This window comes from Anthonomus grandis, chromosome 9, assembly GCF_022605725.1.
Source record: "Anthonomus grandis grandis chromosome 9, icAntGran1.3, whole genome shotgun sequence".
Taxonomy (NCBI): Eukaryota; Metazoa; Arthropoda; class Insecta; order Coleoptera; family Curculionidae; genus Anthonomus; species Anthonomus grandis.
The window spans coordinates 6,977,604-7,001,410 of record NC_065554.1 but is presented as its reverse complement, the minus strand read 5'-3'; the positions used below and the strand labels follow the sequence as shown (position 1 = coordinate 7,001,410).

General features: G+C 29.6%; 2 long non-coding RNA genes across 5 annotated transcripts in view; one reads left to right on the top strand and one right to left on the bottom strand.

The window, feature by feature from the left end:
• LOC126740365 (uncharacterized) overlaps positions 1–23,807 on the top strand; it is a 144,181-nt gene that overhangs the window by 31,769 nt on the left and 88,605 nt on the right. For 3 of the 4 annotated variants that reach the window (XR_007661884.1, XR_007661881.1, XR_007661882.1), the window contains exon 2: positions 5,365–5,597. This is a non-coding gene — a long non-coding RNA (uncharacterized LOC126740365). Of the gene's footprint in view, positions 1–5,364; positions 5,598–17,309; positions 18,315–23,807 lie in introns of those variants that run through there. The other variant, XR_007661883.1, reaches the window with a different exon arrangement.
• Positions 2,409–3,812, bottom strand: LOC126740366 (uncharacterized). Its single transcript, XR_007661885.1, has 2 exons — positions 3,440–3,812; positions 2,409–3,382 (listed from the first exon to the last, which is right to left on the bottom strand). It is a non-coding gene; the product is annotated as an uncharacterized LOC126740366 (long non-coding RNA).

Here is a 23,807-nt window from a genome sequence, read left to right as displayed (position 1 = left end):
CTGCTCTCCATCGAAGAAAATTCAAACAATACAACTTTTAAATTTCAGTTGATAATAATATAGCCGGAACGTCAGTAAGACACATCTTAAAAACAAATGAATACCACTCTTATAAAATTAGACTAATACACGAATTAAATGAGGACGATCCTGATTTTGTCAGTTTGTCAGTTGTGTTACGAGTTTCGGATGAAGCAACTTTTTGTTTAAACGGTGTCGTAAATTGGCAAAATTGTCGGTACTGTTCAGTATCAAATCCACACTGAGCAACTAAGGCTCATACACAGTACCGTAAATCTATTAATGTTTGGGCTGGTATCATGGAAAATAAAGTAATGAACAAGACCCTGCTGTCCCGACAGATAATTTCTGGTGTCAACAAGATGGCGCATCGCCACATTTCTTTCGAGATGTCCGTAATTACTTGGATACAGTGTTCCCAGGAAGATGGATAGGATGAAGAGGGCCAATAGAGTGGCCGGCCAGGTCACCAGACCTAAATCCCTGAGACTATTTTCTATGGAGGTACCTGAAAAGTAAAATTTATATTGAGAAGCCAAACAACGTAGAAGATTTGAAAAATAGAATTAGATATGAAATTAGACGTATATCACCCGAAATAGTTAATAGTGTTTTACATGGGTTTGTAAACCGTCTTACTTTCTGCCAAGAAGTAAATGGGGATCAGTGTGAACACTCGATACATTAATAAGAGTTTTCACAGTTTATAATATTTTATCCTCCATTTTATCTTAATTTGTAAATAGACGTACTTACTTGCTTTCTTGTTAGTTAAATGTAAATATTTCTGAAAGAGTTGAGTTTTGAAGTAAGTCATGTTATACGAAACTTGCTTGGAATTTTGCCTTTATTTCATAAATGCAATAAAAAATATAGCATTCCATTTAAAAAAATGACCGATGACGTTATTTTTTTTTGTTCCACCCTGTATACAAAAATGTATGTGAAATAATGCGCAACTTAAAATAAAAATCGACGGGTCCGAGCGTTTTCTCAAAAAATCATGTCTCTAATTTTTATCGAATTTATGCGGAACTAGGCGGTCACTGTATACTCGGCTAATCATGAGTTCGGAAGATTCGCTGATCTTCCAGCATACGTCAAAATACAAATATTACTAAAACTAAAAACTAGACTTGTTGGAGACAATGGAGATTAGTAAAGCTTTTAAAAGCCCAGATCTGTCCTGTGTTAATGAAAGGTTTGATTTTGATGGCCACCTAGTTTTTAATAACCTCAAGTAGTTCCAGACTCCTAAATGATGCTTAGATTTCTGAAATGTATAAAGGATTTGATTGTTTAGTTGAGTTCTTTGTACATAGATAGTGCCACTTTATTGTAATTTTTGTTTACTTAAATATTAGGTGTTTTGTGTATATTATGGTAAGTTTTTGTTGAATTCTCCTTTTTTCGGGTTACATAATTTTAATTATTGTTTAGGTCTGATGATGCTCTAGTCGAGCGAAACATGTAACCTTCGTTATTTTATTAAATGTATTTGTGATGCTGTAGATTTCGTGTTTTTTACCTTTTATAAAAGTGTATGACCAGCATCTTTGGGATAATGGATGAGTTTTTCAAGTTAAAATACAAATATGCCTAGCCAATGAGAGCGCTTCGGCATCCGCGAGGGCCTGGTATGCGAACCGCCAAATTCAAAATAGGAAATTTTCAATGTATGTAGAGTTTTTCTATTCATATTTATATTTAATTAGGTTTTTATGATGCGTATATATTTTAGATGAAGAAAACTGCAATATGCATTAAAAACATTTAATAAGAAGATATTTTAGCTATTATTAGTAAATGGATTATTGATTTTTTTAAATATTTACAGCGTGTGATCAATTATCATTTTTAAAATATTTTATAAATACTTGGTTTTTATAGCAAATTATCTCTTTTATTGATTAAATTTGTTAATCATTTGGTATAGCGGTACGTGTAAGCACAATGTATGAATTATTTAATTATTATTGTTAGTTAAATATTAAAAAAGGGGTGATACGAAATTGAATTGGTGTGTAGAGCTGATAAATTAATAGGTGGATGAGTGGATAAATAAAAAAGTTAGAAAATAAAAATAAATGGCAATTAAATTTTTTAACAATATATGGTGAACATTTAAATGTTCGCATTTTTACATACCTCTATGTCATAATTCTAATATGCACCTTAGTAATATAATAATTGTCAATAGTTATTTGAAAGTCTAATATTATTTTAATTATTTTAAATTGTCCATTACCCTACCACTATACATATTCTATACATTATACTTTAGTGGTTGATATAAAGTATATATATGGTTGGAAAAGCTGGATAACGGGGTAAATATGACTAAAAAGTCAAAGTATAAGAACAGAAAACAAAAAAAAACCTTGAAATTATATTTTAACTTTGTTTATTTCAAATAATAAAAAATCTATAAATTTATTTGTTATTTAAATATAATAATTTATGGTATTTTTAATATCACAATTAATATTTTAATAAAACAACCATAAAATTAAATGCAAAGAGGCTAAATGTATTAATCTGGTATATAGTATGTAGACTCGCAGTTCTTTAGCTTATTTGTCATCTCTGCTGCTCATGTATATACAGCTTAAACCATTCAAACTTCCATTCAATAGTAACATGAAAAAAAATTACTGCTCTGTATACATTTTAATTAATAAATATATACTCACACAGGATCTTCCCCCTCGTTCCATGTCAATTTCAAGTTAATCCAATTAGCTTTTCTGCACCCTAAAAAATATTAAAAACATAGCAAACAAAATGTAATAGAAAATGATTAGTTGAATATTAACATACTATAAGCTAATATTTTAGTCTTAAAATAAAAGATATAAAAAAAGTTATACAGAAACCAACACCATTATTTAAACCATTATGACGTCTTAAAATTTGTTTTTACAATTTCAAACCTACACCAAATTAAGCCTTACAAAAACTATACCTAGTTATGTATATGACCTCTTACATAAAATTTGTATTTACAATTTGAAACCTGCACCAAAACCTTACAAAAAATATACTTAGTTATATTATACTGATTATAACACAAAATACCATATAAAATACCACATCCTATTTTTGTTAACTTCACAGCTATACAAACATAAAAAAATAGCTACAATTCAAATATTATCTAGCCATTAAATACACAAAGAAATCTAACTTATTTTTTATTTGGATAGTACATTTGTTTTTCAATTTTTCTTTTCTTTTCAATGCCCTGAGTATTTTCTTCCTCCACTTCTTTATTTTTAAATTTGTTGATTACAGCCATACATCTGGCAAATGCATTTTTATCTAAACTTCTACCATAACTACAAATTTCTTGCAATGCAATCTTCAAATAAGTATAAACGAGGTAATAAAAATGTAACTTATATTTTACTCAAACTACTTCTCGATTTTCTTCAAAGTCCATTGCAGAACTATTGACTTTCATTTTTGAACTCTCGTAAATAAAATGGTTTACATCCTCTTGATAATTGATTTGTCTAGTTGTGGGTTGATCAACAAACAAAACTTTATCCTCTTCCTCTTCACTCACAGTTGGGGAACCTACAACAAACTCGCTCCTCTGCTCAAAAATGGCTATAGCCTACAGCATGTATATGTTTACAAAGTACTGTTTTGACAGAATTTTCTGGATACTCACATCTGTATTTATGAAAACATATTTTACAGATGTTACAGTATCCAGTGCGACATTGCTCACCACATAGTTCATGACTAGACACAACATAGAACTTACCACTTACCAAAACACTTTGAATTTTCCAAATTCTAAAAATTCTACCTTACCATTCATTTTTTCGGCTTTGTTATGGGCTTCTGTTACAATTTTATGCTGATAGCTATTTGAGTTTGGTCTTGTTGACATGTTCCTTGAATGCGAATGCTTCCCCCAGACTTCTCACTTTGCACTCGCTATTAACTCCTAAAAGTAAACACAACAAAACACACTTATGTATGTTTGATAATGATAACTAAGATTTTGTACAACCTCTGATCACTCCTGTTGCAATTGTAAAATATATGTTCTTCGCAATTCTTAAACTTGTTTCGGGTCTGACAAGCATAATCTACTTCCCTATTTTCTTGTGCCCTCCAAGATGTGAATTCTTCAAAATTCCTAAAATTTAAAATTGATTCTTTGACAGTTATATGGTGAATATCAAGCAAATGTTTGTTCAGTTAAAATATGAAAATGTCTGGATATCATTAGTACACGTTGGACATATAATGTGTTTTAATTATTCCTTTCCAACAAATTCAGGGTGAAACTTTTTCCAATGTTTGTTTCTGGTAGATATGCTGGAAAATTCCTTATCACAAACTTCACAGATTGCATTTTGTTGACTGCAAAATAAATAATTATTCAAATTAGAACTAAAAAAATTATATGTATCTTACCTTAGTGATGCCATAATTGTCTAACAGACAGAAACAGATAAGTGCAAATATTGGTTTAAGTGGAAGGAAATTATGCACTAAGAAACACTGGCAAGTTTATTGAAAGGTAATGAAACTCAAACACTAAATTGTTTGTTTTTGAGCCCAAAACCAACACAGATATAGATTGTATAGATAATGGAGTAAAAACTCAACACTCTACACTATGAATTTTCACTCAAATAGTTGCAAAGTTGATATAATTGTTGATAATTAAATCAATTATTAGGAAGCAAGTAAAGCAAATAAAATCTGCAATATAGGTTAAGTTAAACAAAACCAATGCCTTGATTTTCAATTTCCGTAGCTAATCGGCAACGAAATTTGACGTACGAACTTTCACCAAAGGATCAGCAGTGCTGCTCCACTCTCAATTTCTCTGATTGGCTGGGCATATTTGTATTTTAACGTATGCTTGATCTTCCACGCGTCTCCAGAGACATCGTGCAATGTGCCACTTGTGTCACTCCGGAATGACTGAAAATTAGCTGGTATTCTCGGCGTTGCCAATATCGATACAGTAAAATGTTATTAACTTGTTAAATTATTTTCTAAAAATAAAAATTTTCAATTGTTATTATACACATAATATGTTTTCTAAATTAATTCATATTTTACCAATAAATTTAATTTGTACTACATATAATTTATGTATTTTGTTAGGAAACAATAATTATAATATATTCTATTAGTGCAGTCGTTAAATACAACTTCTTAAAAATTAATTTATTTTTTTTATATTATTTATACGTCAGACTCAGAAAACACTGTGTATAATTTATTTTAACAGAATTAATATGACTTAGTATTATGCAATATTTTTAAAACTTTTTTAAGAAATTTGTGTGTAAATAAGAGTCCTTATTTTAGTCAAAACAAAATGAAAAACTAGGCCACCCTCCATACACCCTAATTCACGAACACAAAGATGTAAAGTTCACCGGGCCGTATCCATATTATCTCGCTCAGCTATGGATCACTACAGAAATTTATATACTATAGTTGCGTTGGATGCCTTATTCCTTATCGTATACCTATGCGCCCTCCATACTAATCGCTTAATGGATTTTCTGCTTCCATGGAAGTTATTATCAATCAAACAGGTAATAATAATTAAATTATTTAATTTTCGGGTCTTGATTGGTTCACAGGAACAATGACGATACTATGCAGAGCGTAAATTAGATATTGAGTAATTGAATTTACATCGACCTACTGAACCATATATAATATTATACCTACAATACATACTTAATATACAAGATTCTTAGTTAATAAAATAAGGTTTGTATGATAATGAAATATTAGTAAAAACAAGTTGTTTTCCTAGTAATTGCTAAATATTAGTATTATATCTTCTTTTTAAATGTGAATATTATTTTATAGATTCTTTGGTATCATCCCTTTAAATTGAATTAATATTTTTCTTCTAAGTATAACAAAAAAATTACTAAAAAATTAAGTTTAAAGTCAATATAGAAGAAAAAAAAAACAATCATTAGGGGACAAAAGAATAAATGACAATATCACTATTAAATAGTTAACAAATATACAAAAGTATCCGATTAAGGAAGTGGAGGTGTGAAGCCGCAATTCATATATTCTGCTATATTATAAAAGAAATTCCATAATAGAATTTTTATAAATAAAGCTTTAAAAGCATAAACACTTTTAATTCTTTTTAATTCAGTTTAGTTCAGAATTAATAAAATAAATAGGCTGTTTACAATTGGCTGAGAGTGAGTGTCTCTAGATACGGAATAATCCGGCAAGTTAGATCTTACAGATATAATTAACTTAGAAATGAACAAAGAAACAAAAATGCATAATTTGCAAATCTTGAAACCGTATTCTACAATAAATACCATAAGGTTTCAACATTACTCCTTATTATTTTCTTCTGAGCTCTGAAAAACTAAAAATCCTCTAGAGCAATTATCTCAACACATAATAAATACCATATAATAAACATGACTACATATAACTGTAATAGTAAAGAAGTAATAGAACAGTACCTATTATAAACTGATATCTTCAAGACTGTATATAAACGGTAAGACTAACTAATATGCTTATCGATTATTATACCCAGATACTTAACAAATTTTTTTTTGTTTTGTTATCGTTTAAACAAGTGAACTCTTATCTATTTCAGTGAGGCTAAAAAAATCATCTCGGTTTTTGACTTATTAAGGACTAGGCTGTTTTTGTTACAAAGACTGATCATCTGATAATAACCGCGCAGATTGATAATATTTTTCAGACTTCTCACTTTAAAAATTCTACATCAAACGCCTCTTTTTAAATAAAAAATATGCTGACAGATTTATTAATTAGTTTAAAATTTGATAAAATATATGAATATGGGGACAAAACTGCATCCTGTGTGGAGCGTTCCGTCCTGAATCCAAATTGGTATATATTAAAAAAATGTTCTTTGTGGAAAAAAAAGACTCCAAAAGCTGTTTAAATAAATACTTTTTAAAAATTTGTGATAATACGGATAAAAGTGATATTTCTCGATAATTGGATATTAAAGGCTTATCACCCCTTTTATGTAGGGAAACCACAAGCGAGCTATTCAACGCAGTTGGAAATGATCCCTCCTAAAACGACAAATTAACAAGATCTGTAATTGGAGTTATTAATAATTTAACAATATGGGATCTCTAAGGGATTTTTACAAAATTTTCTTACATAGTTATACTATTACATACTATTACTACAAAGTTAATGGTATAAGTAAAATAGCACTAGTAAGATAAAAATAAAAGCACCATAGACTACTGAGAGTAAACTTACATATTTGTTTGAAACGTTTTGTCTTACACGACGACAGCATCTAAAAAAAAAATTTCAATTTCAGCTGTACATACAGCTCTGATTAAAAACCTTCCCATACCGGGTTCTATGCCAAAATCTGAAATGCTTTTTTAGAAGAATTTAAGATTTCCCAACCATTTGCAAACACTCTGTATAAAAATGGAAAAAGGGTATGTGTTTGTATTTAACTTATTAAAGAACTATTTATTTAATTACCAGTAATTATTCTAGTTAATAATTTATCGATAAAATTATAACTAATAATTAATATGCCACGATAGTGTGAACGAGAAACGACGCCCGAGGATATTATAATAATATATTCAAATGTCTTTTAATTAAACATTAATACCTGTATAGTTAAGGGCTTCATTTTTATATTTTTTATTGTGTTTGCTAATATCTTTAGTTTTAACAAATTTATTAGGATGCGGTATTTGTTTACTTTTTGCTAAAGTTACACATAGTCATACTTAGTAAAACACCCGGTATATCACCTGCTTGATTACTGCTAAAATATTGTTATGAAAATGTAAATATATTAATTATTCTTAGTTTAATATTTCTTACTTACATGGTCTAATTTTGTATAGTTTATCTTATTTAAGGGCTTCAATTCAAGTTATTCATTATTCTCAGGCATTTTTGGTCACTATTCGCTCGTACGTCAACTGATTAAATTTTTTTTTGGCTGAGAAGGTGATTAAGAGAATTTTGTCAAATATGAAATTAAGCCCCCTCTGTATCCAGATTGACAGATTGGCGTGTTTTTTTTTTAATTTATAAGGGTGCTTTGTTTTAAAATGAAAGCACAGTGTAATAATATGCACTTTTCCTCATAAACATGCAAATAAATGACAATTTTCTTAAATAAGATGTATAATTTAATAGGTCATGATTAGTTAGCCATCAATTATAAAATTATATATATTATATTTATATAATTATGTATTATTACATATTACCTACGCAGAACTGAATATCTTGTAAATAGGTATCTCTTTATGAAATCATAACATTTTCAAAATACTCAAAAAGCTTTTTTATAACTTTAATTTTCTAACAGTTTTGTAGTATAAATTAACAATATAAGAAATACAAGAAAATAATTTTAATAAGAAAAAAAATTAACTTTTAAAGGTGATGCACAAAATAACAACTGATGCTAAATCGGCACTTTTTTGTAATTTTTTAAAAAGCATTAAAGATGAACCATAGGCCTTCTTCGCAGATTTTGTAAAATTTCATGATTCTCCTTTAAAAGTGCTCCTAAGCCTGAAAAGTTCTTACCAAGAAATGCCCCTCGGAAGTCCTGATTTGGAGCACCATCTTGCTGTAGTAGGTAAACTAAGCATTGTATTGAGCTAATGGAATATTTTAGAGCAGTTCTGGAATAATTTCCTTCATGAATTTTCATCAAGGTACTTACATCTGTAAGAGCTCTTTTACAAATCCTATAAACTATTTGCTTGTCCTAAATAAAACATAAAACCCTAGCTCCAAAGCGTCTTTATTGTGTCAAACATTAAATGCTGATTTTCTGTATGCAGTTCAGTGCATGCATTCAGTTTTTGGTTCTATGATAATTAAAAATCGCCGAATTTAAAAAAAAAAAACATTCTTCTAATCAGATAACCAGTTTGCCAAATGAATCCTTAGCATCTATTTGCTGCAAATACTACGAGCAAATTATTGTCTGGCGCTCAACGTCGTCAGGATGCAAATATTACACTATACGAAATATGTCGTATGTAGTACCATTATACTTATATTTCTTCAAAGTCCTTTAAGCATCAGTTTTTAGCGTACCAATTTCTTTCTTAATCTCGCTACATAAGGACAAAGGTTTTATTTCTAAATATCCGAAATTTATCTCTTTTCGTTCTATGTTCTCATTGATGCATGTTTTACAATGCGGCTGAACAAAGGATTTATGCTTAAGTAACATGGTTGCTTTTTTTTCTGGATATCTAACGAGCACACACTATAATGATAAAAGATTTTCATAGCCATATTAGCTTACTCACCTTTAGAAATATAGTACCAAAGCTTGTTCAGAAATTTCTTTGTAAAAGATACCATCACATTTTTTGTAATTTTTATCTGCTACCGTTGAAAAACTTAATAAATAACAATTAAATAAAAGCACTAAAAGAAGGATAATAAACTGGTTCTGGAAAATATTATTATTATGAAAACAATGAATAAAGTATTATTGTATGTTATTTATACTGCAGATATGTTTTCTATCGTATCAACGCACTTGCAAACATATGCGGATGATACACAATTATTATTTCAGTCTAATCTAGACTATCCTGATCAGGTTGCTGAGATTTTAAATACAGATTTATCTAATATTTTACAATAATCGACAGAACATAATCTGACAATTAATCCTGCAAAAACAAACAATACAATGTTACTGTTTTGTTTTGAAAAGAAACGGGGCATATTTATGAATTAACTAAATATTCTGATTGAAAATACTCGGTTAACTTTTGCTAACTGCGGTAGAAATTTAGGTCGGTGTATAGATGTACAGCCTAATTTTGAACAACATTTAAAATCTTTACTAAAAAGAAGTTATGCGAGAATGAAGCTTTTATATGCAAGCACACACCTTATAAAATTAAAAACCAGAAAAAAATTGTGTAAGTCACTTATAATGTCTGTTTATTCGCATTGTTTCATAGTATATTATCCATTCTTACATGTTGTAAATAAAAAACGGATACAAAACGTTGAGAATGCATGCTGTAGGTTTATTTATAAATTAAGAAAATTTGATAGTGTTTTAGAAAATATAAAAAAGTTGAGTTTTCTTAAGTATCATAAATGGTATAATTTTAACTTTACCCTAGAAAACTAAAAATTATGTCAACAACCAGTACCTATATTTGTTTAAAAAACTAATCTATATGGAGGCTGTGCATAATTGCTTTTTATGAGATAAAATTTTTTCAACAATGCCACAACATAGAACTTCTTTTTTTTAAAAAGAGCTTCAGTTATAATTATGTTAACTTATATAATTATTAAACAAATAGTGAAAATAAGAGACACTTTCAGTGGGCCAATAAGCATAAAAATTGGTGTTCCTCAAGGAACAGTTCTTGGTCCCATATTATTTATCTTTTATCTAAATTCCTTGACAGATCTGGATGTTGTTGCTGTTACAATATCCTATTCTGATGATACTGTTGTGCTTTTCTCAGGAGAGACTTGGGAGAATGTGAAAGAAAAGGATCAGCTGGATTATTTTAATTAACACTTAATTTAAACAAATCTAATTACATAGCTTTCTCTGCCTCTGCAGCAAATCGCCCTAGATATTCGTGTATTTCGGTACCAAATTTTGAAACAGATAATAAGAAGGTAAATAAGACAGAATATTTGGGTATAATAATTAATAAAAACTTGAGGTGGGAAAGTCATAAAATCAAACTACAAAATAACATCAGGAAATTAATATATAAATTTTACATTTTAAGAGAAATATTATCTAAAAAGGTATTGATAGTAATATATAGGGCATTAATTGAGTCACTTATACGGTACGTCATGTTGGTATGGGGAGGTCTCTATAACACCACTTTAAACCAACTGAACGTCATACAGAAATATATCTTAAAAATAATTTATAAAAAAAACAAACGTTATCCAACCCATTTATTATTTACAGCGGATGTTCTAAGTGTGAGATCAATATATATTCTAACTTCATGTTGCTATACCTATAAACAAAATAATAAAAACTATATTGACCATCAGCAAAATACCAGATCAAAATCTCATAAAAATCTGAAGATTCCACAAAATCACAAAAATGTCAATAAACCATTTTTAACATATGTTGGACCTAAAATATATAACTTGTTACCAGTAGATATTAAAAGAATACAGAAATTACAATTTATTTAAAAAAATTTAAATCTTATATAGTCACCAACTACACAATTTTTAAAAATCTCTGTTGAAGGGAAAAAGAATAAGAAATTTGATGTATAGGTATAGAATACGTGTAGGTTTAGTTTTAGTTCATAATGATACAATTAAAAATTTAATAAAATTGGTATTATTTAAATACACTCTGATAAGTTTTAATAGATTTATGTAAATTTATATCGGCACATACAGCTGTTTATTCAGCTAGGCGCTTTAGAAAAAATATAGATTTATAGATATATGTTACTATGATTGTAATGCCATTTATTGCTAATAAATTTATTATTATTATTATTACATAATTTAGTACATAATTTAAGTTATGCAATAATGGTTATTTAAGGTCTGTCTTCGCCAGTTGCGCTATTTCTGTGCATATGATGTGAGTGTACATTTTATATGTTTTTGCATTGTATGTACAAAGAAATACTTGAATAAAGGCGCTATTTATTTATTTATTGTTTATTTAATTAGAATAAACCAAAAGTCAATCAAAAAACCAATAAATTACACTAATATTTGACATTAATTCTTGTTTCTTTTCATAAGCAATAAGCATCGTCTACTGTTAAATTATGCATTAATTAAAAAAAAAATTTCATTTATTTTCGTATTTATAAGAAAAAGTACATAATATTATATATTTTTACAACAATAAAAAAAGACAAATTTTATAGTCCCTAAATATACAAGTTATTTTAATAAAAAAAACATAAATTAAGTATGTTTATAATTAAAAAATACTAACTACGTAACATATATATAAGAATATAATTTTACCCCGATAGGTTGAAGGATAACGGAGATACAAAAAGGGTCCCAAAATACAGTATTTTCAATAATGCCCTGTATCTTAATATTAACCTGTATGTTAAACTAAAAGGGCTATCAAAATCTTATTTTTAGCTTTAGCTTTAACAAAAAGTAGCACACTATGGCGAAAATCACAGATCTTTGATGTTAAAATTAACGGAAACACTCCGCAGAAGTACCCAAAATGGAACATTCTATACATGCACACACTTAACTATTTTCTTTTAGGAGTATTAAAAACTTACGCTTGATTACCTGTTAAGCTAAATTTCACATGAAATGAAAAAGTTACTTTTAAAAGAACAGCTTTTAATTGAAACTTGCCTAAGCTTTTAAAAATAAGAATAACAAAAATATATTTTTTTTAAGTTGCATTTCTTTAAATGTAGACAAGCATATTAACCTAAAAAGTATCCATACTTTATTCTGCAAAACATTTTTCTTGTATCATCTTGCCAGCAAACTTAATTTTTAAATAAGAAATATTGTGTAACGATATCTAAGCCTAATTATGTATTTATAAATATTAACATCACAGAGAAGAATGTGAGTTAATAAAAAAAACTATTAAAAGAGGACTAGTACAAAAATAAGAAGAACAAAGAAGAGTCCCTTAAGATAAAATTTCACCAAAAAGAAAAAAGTTTCTTCGTTGCTCGTTCTGTATTGCCAACTTACCCTTTAAGGAAGATCTCATCAACCAGAGTTTCAACCATAATTAATAATGTTAATACCTTATGATTTGCAGAAATTCCTATCTTATATATTCGCCTACAAAAGTATATTTTTATATAAATTGTAAAAGAACTCAAAAACTTAAACTCAGACATACGATTTTACACATAAAATATATAAACTAATGTAGAATGTAATTAATGTAAAATATCATACACACGGTGTTCGATTTAAAATGACAAAAATTTGTTAGCCGTTTAATATAGAGGCACTAACATCATATTACTGAACATTTCTTAGAGATATTTTGTTACTCCTAATATACCTTATCAAATTATAAAAAAATCTAAAGCCTACTATTTGAGAAATTGATTGCCATCACTACATAAGAAATAAATATATTAATAGTTATATTAAGATTCGTCTATTCATTAATTTTCAAAAATGAGCTCAATCGATTTTCCATCTTGTTAGAAAAAATTAGTCATAAATTTATTTTGGGGGAGTGGCGAAAAACGTCTGGCCCGAAAAAGATTTTAGCAAGTCAGTCAACTCACCTACGTATAAAATTAAACTTTCCATCAAAACCTATCTGAAGATTTATAATCATGATAAATTATGGACCATAGTCATCAATCAATGCTTTTAATAATTTTCGGAAACCTTCTAACTTTAAATAGAGTTTGTTGGGATTTATAGTTGGATAGTAGAGATTCATTTGATAACGATGTTTATACTTACTCTCGCTATATAGCCAATGCATTATTGTGCTTGAAATATTTAATAGTAATACACCTGTTTATCTTTAAAAATTATAAAATATTTTCCACCTCGCATCAGCCGGAAATTAAACCTTATATCTCCTTTTTTAAATTTGAATTGAACGTATTCAAATATTTTGCAATTTAAACTTAGATTCCACAATGCATGCAGAAATGGAGAAAATGCAATGTTGCCTACCATAAAATCCTAACTTGCTTAGCGTAGCTTACGTATTTACATATTACAACGTTATTTGCATTTCTATATCCTACGCTGATATTTTATGCATTATTACGCAGCAGTATTCGGATACAAGAAAACGGAATCGATATAATTGTTGTTTTCTGTTATGTGTTTCTCTTTAGTTTGAATTTCCTTAAATACGTTTGTTGTTTATATGAGTTGTAAGAATATAATATTTCCTGCTTTTAAATTGATACTTTTAAATATCCGTTTTAAGATGGATATGATAGATCCGTAAAAATTTTTAGTCTCAAAGTCATTCAATAATAAGTCATCACAAACTAGTTCAAATTACTTCTGGGCACTAAAACTCAAATTTAATACTTTTAAGCGACTTAAAATTTTTAGAACCAAGGGGGCCAAGGGAGTTTAAGAAGTTTTTACTTTTGGACATGATTGATTTATAGAATGGGTTATTATAAGCAAACAAAAGTTAGAGCCAAACGGCATTTTGAAGAAGAAAAGTCCCTTGATATAAACACCATTTTACTAAAAAACTCATATATTTGCATTTAAGAAAAAACTAGCGAGTTCATTTTTGAAAATTCATTTAGGCTTTTTATACTTATACGATAAATGGCACTTATTAAAAAAAAATGAGAAAAATTATTTACAAAATATTAACCAAAAAAGTAAATGTAAATTCCCATAGATTAATTATGCAAATTAAACTTGTCTTACAGAAGTAATTTATGGTTTACTAAAACAACTATATCGTTTACTGTATTTACACACGATGCAAGAGCTGAGTCATTGATTTGAATAATCTAGGATTTCTAATTTTTCATGCTTGTCTGGGCCTTAAACTTCTTAAAACAAATTTTTATTTTAATTTCTTTGATGGCAAAGATAAAGCTAGGCAACACTAAAGTGTGTCTCTGTTGCTTCCTATACAGTAAGTAAGAGAGCAACTTAGAATAGAGTACGTAGGATTAAGTAAGATTCAGAGTCATGAAATTTGTGTCTCTCTCGGTATACTGAGTAAAATAGATGTAGAGAACTGCCGGTTTCATGTTGTAGGGTGGCAGAATTATAAAGTATATCATATTTTATCTAACTGATTTTCTGTGGATAAAATTAACAATAAAAGACATGAAATCGAAATATTATTCAAGTATAACTTTTAATTTTATAATGCAAGCCTTGTTACTTGTTCTGCCAAGAAAAAAAATATATGGTTTTATGGGATTTGTCTCAGAGCTTGTTTCTTTACATTTCTATTTTTAAGTAATTTAGGAAAGATATCGTGGTGTAGAGTTTGGTAAATTTATTGTATTTATGTAATATATATTCTTCAGTTTCTTCAAAGTCATCTGCAGCATTTTCTTCTGTAGACCTATCATTTTCATTATATGTAAAATCTTTTCTTTGGATCGTATCCTTGCACATTCTTCAAAATTAATTAATTTTTATTCTTCAGCAATCTTATTTATTTTTCCGGGTTTGTGCTCGATACAGTATGTGTATTTTTTAAGTTTTCAATGCTACCTAGCTAATCTGCTACCTAATCTTTATCATTAAAATACATTTTCGACCGAAGAGATAGGGGAGGAAGTATTTGATAGTTCACACCCTAGTAAATAATTCTCTCTTGATGACAAATTTTACAAATGCACTTGCCTCTGTAGTAAATAAGAAAGGTTCTTCGAAATTAGGGTTATATTAAGTTGGGGTCCGAAATTAAGGCTTTTAGTTCGTTAAAGGTTTCGATATCTTTGCAAAGTTGAGTATAAAGTAAAAATCATAGCATGCAAGACCTAAGGAAGACTTTATATCTTTTTGTGTTTTAAGATCCAGGAAATTTTGAATACAGTCGATTTTAGAACAGTTTAATGCTTTATTTAGTGACTAGGTATCATAAATATTCCCAGAAGGAATTCTAGGTTTGCTCATCAAAAACGTACTTCTTCAAGATGTTCATGAATCATAAGGAAAAAGATAATAATATCGTTCATGTAGACTAGGCAACGTTCAGTTTGGATGTCTAAAAGAATGTTTTCGATGACACGCTGGAATGTGCACATGGCATTTATTAAGCTAAATGGCATGCGAATGAATTTTTGTTCATCATTGTCTACTAAGAAAGACAATTGTCTATTAAAATATATCCGATCTTCTGAATCTATTTCGATCTGATCGAAAGTAGAAGCAAGATCAACGGTAAAAAAATATTGGCGTTTTCCTGGTTGATGCAATAGGTCAGATATGTTACTTGAAGAAAATTTGTCATTTTCGGTTAATTCATTTAATTTCCTGTTATGGATGACGATACTCAATTTTTGTGTTCCTGACGATCCGATTTCTTAGGTACAACCCAAACAGGTGAAAGCTAGGATGATGTAGAAGGTCGAATGATGACTTGGTCTAACATTTTTCCTAATTGTGGTTTACTTCTTTTTGGTAGATTATATGTCTTCTTCGAGGTAGCAAATATTTTCAAATTACAAGGAGACTTCTAATATATTTTTTTCTTTTTCTTCTTCTCCTCCTTTTAATTGATCTATTATAATATGCTTTTTTGTCTATTGGTTCGGCTATAACTTCGTCCTGTGCAATAAGCTTTATTATTAGGTTTGACAAATCTAATTATTTAGAAATAAGAGAGGTACTGAAAAGATGACATTTTAATTCAAAAATTTGCTCGGGGCGTGCGTCAATTAAAATTGTGTTTGAAGGAGGCTTAGTTTCAGGTAGAAATGTATTGTCAATCCCTTTATGCAACCATATTATTTTAAATTTTATTAGTTGCTATTTTTTGATAAAATCAATTATGCATAAGTAAAACTCTAGAAAATGAAGACCTAAAATGCCATCGAATTCTGTCTAGATAAAAAATTAATATTTTATGTGGGCCTTTTATATTAAAAGAACCTAGTGTAGACGCAGATATTTGCAATTTTTGGTTAGTTATGCTTCTAGCGGTAACATCATCTATCGAGGATCTTCCTTATATACTTTTTATTTTTCGTAGAAATTGATATTCCTACTTGCATGTCTACTAAAAGTTTAAACGCATTAAAAGCAGCTTTAATATAATATAAATTTTTTGAATTGACGGTAAGAAGTGTATCTTGGGAAAGTTTTATTTGGGAAACTTTAGGTGTGGGTTTAGGTCTAGGTTTAAAGTTTTATATAATGGGTTGACATGAGGGGGGCGGTTTTCTGCCAGAAAATATTGGTCTTGACGGCAAGATACTTATTATTGTATTTCTGATCCTCTTCTAAGTAGGATTCTTGGATATTAATATCATACTGCTCGGAGTCTGGTGTATTAGAATTATTAAAACTAATATGATGGACACTATTTGATTGATTGCTGATGATTTGATTGATTTGTTGATTGTTGTTTACATAGTTCGGAAAGCGTTCAGCTTGTGGTTGATGTATATTTGGTCTTATATTTGGTGCTGAATATACTTCTTACGATACTTATTATTGTAATTTGAATAACCAGGTCGTTGTGCTTGTAAAAATCGACAATCATTAATATAGTGTCGAGTACGGCATACAATTTAAACATTTAGGTGATTAAAGTAAAACTTTTCTTATAGGTGGCTTTTGAGGCTTTGGAGGTACCACCGTCCTAGAGGGTTCCTGTATTTCAAAATGAGAGTGTTGCAGTTTCCTACGAATTTTCGGATAAGCATCTAAAATTTTGGCCTAACCGGGATTTCAAATCAGTAAGAAAGGCATTAAGGGTCTTAGTATCTCTTAAATTACATTGAGCAAGCTTTGGTCGACATTTAAAAAAGTTTTTGTATAGAAGCATACATTTTTGAGTTTAAAATCTCCAAGCAATTGATAAATGTAAAAAACGACTAGGCCATTGTACGTCTTGTATAAGAGATGATAAATCCCTTAAATCTCCAAAGTAAAGATTAAGAAAATGCTTGTATATGGCTGTAGATTTCCTAAATTCCAAATTTACAGATGATGGTAATTTTTCTATTAATCTTGAATGGTAGCTGGCATTATCCATAACAATAATTGAATTTTCGGGAATTGACTTGATCATTTCGGAAAAATAATCTTCAAAAACATCAGCGTTCATTTCTTCGTGGTAATCCTTAGTTGACTTCGATTCGAATTCAAACAGACCGGCATTTAAAAATCCTTTATAGCTCCCAATATGTGTAATTATGAATCTGTGGCCCTTACCAGAAGGAGACTTCAAGCCAGTCGATAAACCTTCTAAAAAAGCCTGACGGGAGCTTCCAAGATTTTTATCCTGCCACCACTTGCTCACGGTGTGTATTTCGTTAAGCCAGGTTGCATCCAAATAATAAATGTTTCTTCCTTCCTTTCGATACTGCTTAATTTGCCTTAAATACTTTGTTCTCTAACAGGCTATTTCTTCTTTATCTATTAAAATAGATTTTCTATTTTGCTTTTGCCAAGAAAAATGTAATTCGTGTAAAATTTTCCATAATTTTTTTCTTCCCATTTCTGGTACATTTTCGTCTTCTTTTATAAGTGTCAAAATTTTGTCGATAGTTGGGATTTCATTCTTAAAATAAAATGAATGTACTGTCCTCTTGATGATATGCTTTGCTGTCTCATCAACTGCTATCGGCTTCCTACCGGCAGTTTTCTTTACACTGTTTTTAGGCAAGTTCTCACGGTTTTCACTTTTTCTTTCACTAAAAAGTTTGTAAATTGTTGCTTTACTTATGCCTGTCATATTGGCACATGTAGAAACTACATTTCTAATAGTACTTAGAGGCATTTGATGCACAAGTGCATCATGTACGTTTAGTACTATAGTCCTTGCTTTAAAATCTAAAACACCATTACACACTACGGGGCTAAACTTTGACATTCTTACAACAAATGCGCAACAATACTGAAAAATAAATTAAGTTTTTAGGATATATTTACATTATATACCATAAAATATAACTACCTGTTTGCATTTAAGATTGCACAATTTAGGTACCTATAATACTTATACCTCCATATTTACCTACCTAGACAATATCTACTTATAAGGGTTAAAAAGAACTTGTTCATTAGGTACTTAAGTAATTCAAAGAATTATATGGCTAAAATTATCCTATTTTTTGCACTATTAAATAAACCCAACAAATGAAAACATTCAGGTCTTAATGTACTTGAAAAGTGGGACGCCAATGGTTTACGACCGTTTTATGGCTATCGACCCTTTCGTGTGCTCCTACGGATCAAGAAATGGACTATAGTCCGATTTGGTTGTAATTTAACATTTAAAGTTTATTTAGAATATAATATATGAATTTTAACAAACTTTTGAAGTATTGTGTTTTATGGTTAATATAATCAAGTTACTATCATTACTTTTTGCTTTTGGCCGAAACTGATTGAAGTATTGCATATTGTTTTGAAGGGTATTACTGCAAATCTCTTTTGCTACCTAACATACTTCAGGCAACTATTTAACACATTGTGGTTCTTTAAGTCATTAACCATTAATCTTTGGTTCTCTTACTGGATCTAACCTCTTTTGATAATCATTAGGTTTATTTTCTTAGCACATTGAAAAAACATCATAAAAATTTGTCACCTTTTTTGGCAAGCACAAAACAATACTACTGTTCCTCTTTAATAAAATATGAAGCATTTTTTTAAATAAAATATAATAAGATTCTCTATAAAGAAGTCAATATTTAAAGTTTAATTGAATGCTGTTAATGTATATTAGAGAAAAAGGCAACAACATCGCAACGCCGATCGCATTCTTGATTCCACCGACCAAGAAATCTCAACCAGTGACGTCGTCAAAAAATATTTACATGACTACTATTTAATAATAAATTATGCTTTAAATTATAACCAATATAACCTGTCTTATAAAAAGCATTTTTAGGAAAATTAAATATTTTATAAATATTGTAGATTTCTTAATAAGTTTTTATTATTCTACGTTTATGATGATAGTTTTCCCTTAACATGATTTTATGATAGTATTGGTATGTACTTGGGAAAAGATTGGCTTGAGTCGCGTTTTTTCCATACTTTAGTACAAACGGCAGAAGTTTTTACAAATGTAACAGTTCACAAAACCACGTAAATGAGACCGTTTTCGTTTTTTAATAAAAAACTAAAAAAAAAAATACAGAAATTCACAAATGCCAAATGTAAACATAAAGCCGTTTAACAAAATGAAATTTTGCAAGATGACATCAGGTTTTGCGTGCGGTGTTGCGTGCCATTACAAATTTGTTAGAAGCGGTTTTAGGTATAAAAATGTTAATAATTTTTTTTTGCTTTAAGGACATTATTTTTGCGCTTTAAATAAAGATATAGCTATTTCTACTTTTTATCTTTTATCCAAAATTTAATACCAATAAGTTACATTAACATTAATATATAGGTTGGTATTTAGCTGAAAACTTCCTTTTCTTGAAGATGTGTGTAAACTTGACAACAAATCGATGAATATATTTACAAAAAATCGATGAATATATTTACAAAACACCCCCTTTGCTATCTTGCTACAAAACAACCCTGTGTGCATGTTGAACTTAAGCAGAGTTGTTGTTTACTACTTCTTCAATGTTTTATGTTTCCTTATTTATTTATTTAACTTTTTTAACTGACAAGACTTATCTCCACGGACTAGAAGTATAGTAGGAAAGCGACTATACTTGTTTCTTGACTAGTATAATTATGTTTTATTTAAAAATATAAGAGTATATAATACTATAGTATTAATGCATAGGTATATGATATATATTTCTTTGTAGAGAAATATACATACAGATCATGTTATCGTGAGCTACGTATTACCCAAAATATGGCAATGGCAACACCGCTTGGTTGCGGCTTGCAGGCGGCGGAATTTTTCGTTTTTATTTTTTGAACCGGGAGTTAGCAGACCTCACTTTGCTGTGTTACCCCACGTTGCATTAATAATTTTTGAGCGTTATTTTAGTGTTTTTTTTACTATGGCTGCTTATGCCCCTTCCGAAAGAGTTCAACTAATTAAATGTTTTTATGAAGGCAATTCGGCAGTACAATGTAGAGATTTGTTTTCAGTGAGATTTGAGAATAGACCGATTCCTTATGTAAAAACGGTTTTAAATGTGGCTACAAATTTTGAGACATCCTTTTGTCTTCAAGATTGTAAAAAATGCCACACAAAACGCCAAGAACCACCTGTTGAAGTGGTCCAGGATATAGAACGGCGGGAAGAAATGGTTTGCAGTACCCTAGAACTTGATTCGACACGGTCCACTTGAAGTGTTGGAGAGGAACTGGGAATGAGCAATAAAACTGTTGCTCGTATCTTGCTCGTAAATATGGGTACAATTAATGTTTCAAGTATTCAAAAACTCAAGAAATATTTCCTGAAGACCAGTGGCGAACAATGGAATTTTGTGAAACCATGATGGAAAAAGCAAATGAAAATGAATATTTTTTAAAAAATATTTTGTTTTCTGATGAATCTTCTTTTTCATTACATGGCAAACACAATCCTTCCATTGTTCGTTATTGGTCTTAGGAAAACGAGCACAGAAGTTTTCAGTTTCGTACCCAGTATCCTCAAAAATTGAATGTTTGGGCAGGTATTTTGGGCGACAATGTTATAGGGCCATTTTTTATTAATGGCACTTTAAACGCTTAAAAATACCTTGAGTTGCTGCAAAACCAAATTCTTCCTGCCATTTAAATCCTACCTAATGTAGACCTGGGATCGGTTTATTTTCAGCAAGATGGCTGTCCTGCTCATAACGCGGCTAGGGTAAAAGAATTTTTAACAAATACTTTTGCTAACCGCCTTATTAGTGAGACTGGCGATATTAAATGGCCTCCTAGATCTCCAGATTTGTCTCCAAATGAATTTAATTTGTGGGGTTACCTTAAGCAGACCATTTACAAGCATGAATTTAGTAGACCAACAAATTTAGAGGAGTTGCGAAATAAAATTGTCGAAGGTGCCAATTCCATTTTACCTGAAACTCTTTTGGAGGTGCAAAATAGCTTTTACGATAGGTTAAGTTTTTGTTTAGCGAAAGAAGGCGGTTTATCTGAACCTTTTATTTAAAAAATGATATGTTGGTAAATTTGTTTATTAGAGTTTTATTTCTGATTTTTTATTATATTTTTATCAGATTTGATATTTTATTTTTTATTAGAATAACACTTTAATTTTCATTATGCAAAACACAGCATATTAATCATTTTAAGATTACAATTATATGCGGGTTTTACACATTGTCATGTCTGTAAAACCCGCATTAGAATAAATATTTAAAAAATGCCTGGATTTTTGCGTAACATTTTGGGACATTTTGTCGCCAAACGACGCAATTCCCACGAAAATCATATGTTTACTAATCCCGTCCTCGGGCCGGCAAGGGCAGTGCTCTGTCGCAGGCACTCGTACACGCGCGATGTTGCAAAATTTCGCCTCTATGCGGTTTCCTATAAGTAACGAACAAAAACACGATCTGTATATTAATCTAGTAAAGAACGATGTTTCAGCTCTTTAAATTGGCACCCTGTATCGGTATCGAAAGTAGATATGTGAACTGAATTAAGTAAACAAACTCGTAATGTTACTAAGAAAGTTGAAAGGAATGTTACTGGATTATCTAAGACCAAATTGTGTAAGAATATTTGAGGTGTTAAAGTGGTGAAATCAAGTCAATAGTTGAAATTGGTCTATTAGACGTCATTGTAAGCAATTGTAACCTACTTATAGATAAACTTATACAATTTTAAAAAAGTATTTACTCTTTTATTCATAGAAAATTGAACTATATATATTATAGCCCAAAAACTAAAACCCAATGATCATCGTTCCTGACATGTGTAATGGTGCTGCCTGTCATGCCGCTAAGAAAACTGTCATGTAAGAGTAGTCTGGCGATAAATAAAGTTATTTAAAAAATTATTCTGTAAATTATTTAGCAGGTCTGGTAATTTAATTTTGTCCTTCGGGCTTATATAAAATCGAAGATCTTTATTAACTCTCTAGAAGAAATTAAAGATTTAAAACTCAACATGATAAACTAAATTAAGTACGAGTACTGTTGTCGGTGTAAAAGCTTTAGCGCGAACATAGGAATTTAAAATACCGGCATTGTTGTATACGTAGAAGGTGTAATAATATATCGTATTATTGGTGCATTTGTTAGTATTCGTATTTTTTGTTATAAAATTTGATCAAGTTTTGGTTTTTATTTTATAGATGTTTCAGTCATGCTTTAAATTTGATACGGAAAAAACCTTAATATTTTCAAAACATATTCTGTTTAAATGGTAAATATATAATTATCACGAGAAAAATTCTTTGATGAAAGTTCGATGAATCCTAATACTTACGAGAGCTTTGACAAGAAGGTGAACACCCCAGTGCTGCTATCGCGTGCTCGGTATAGCTTTCAAGACTCATTTTCAAACTATACCACATACTTAACCCAACAAAATATACCACATCTATTTCTACCTAACATCCCTTATTCATATTAGTTATTGTACCTTTCAGACCAGAATCAATAATAAGCTCTTTATAACTAAAGTTCTAAGAGCAGGCGTTCCTCAAACATACACAGGTATCATTTACCAAACTAGCCCTGTTTGCTGACTACACTGCTCCTTATAATTGTATTAGGATAGGATAATTTAGAAATTTTAAAAGCAGTGATTTTATAAATAATCTTGCATAATTAAAAGTACCCTGTTTTGCTAATAAATTTTCAAAAGCTTAACCAAATGTCTTTCACTTTTGTATCCGTGCTATGCCCAAAACCGTAAATCTTTAAACACAGTCAATTCTCCATGCGATATTTTCACATCGAGTTTTCTCCGAGCTTTAGCGCTTTCGGTCTCTTGATAAATTTGCGTTTTTTATGCAAATATTTTTTTTAAACGGATGTTTTAACTCTAAAGGTTTGATACAAGGCGCAAGTTTTAAAGTCAGTAAAAAAAAATTTCTTTGTGTTTTTCATTTTTAATGATTCTACTGTAAACTTAAATACTGACTTTTGAACAGTCATAAACTATTTTAATATCACACTTATAACAACTTTATGCCGCCACTTTAGTTTGTAATTAACTTCTTGTTT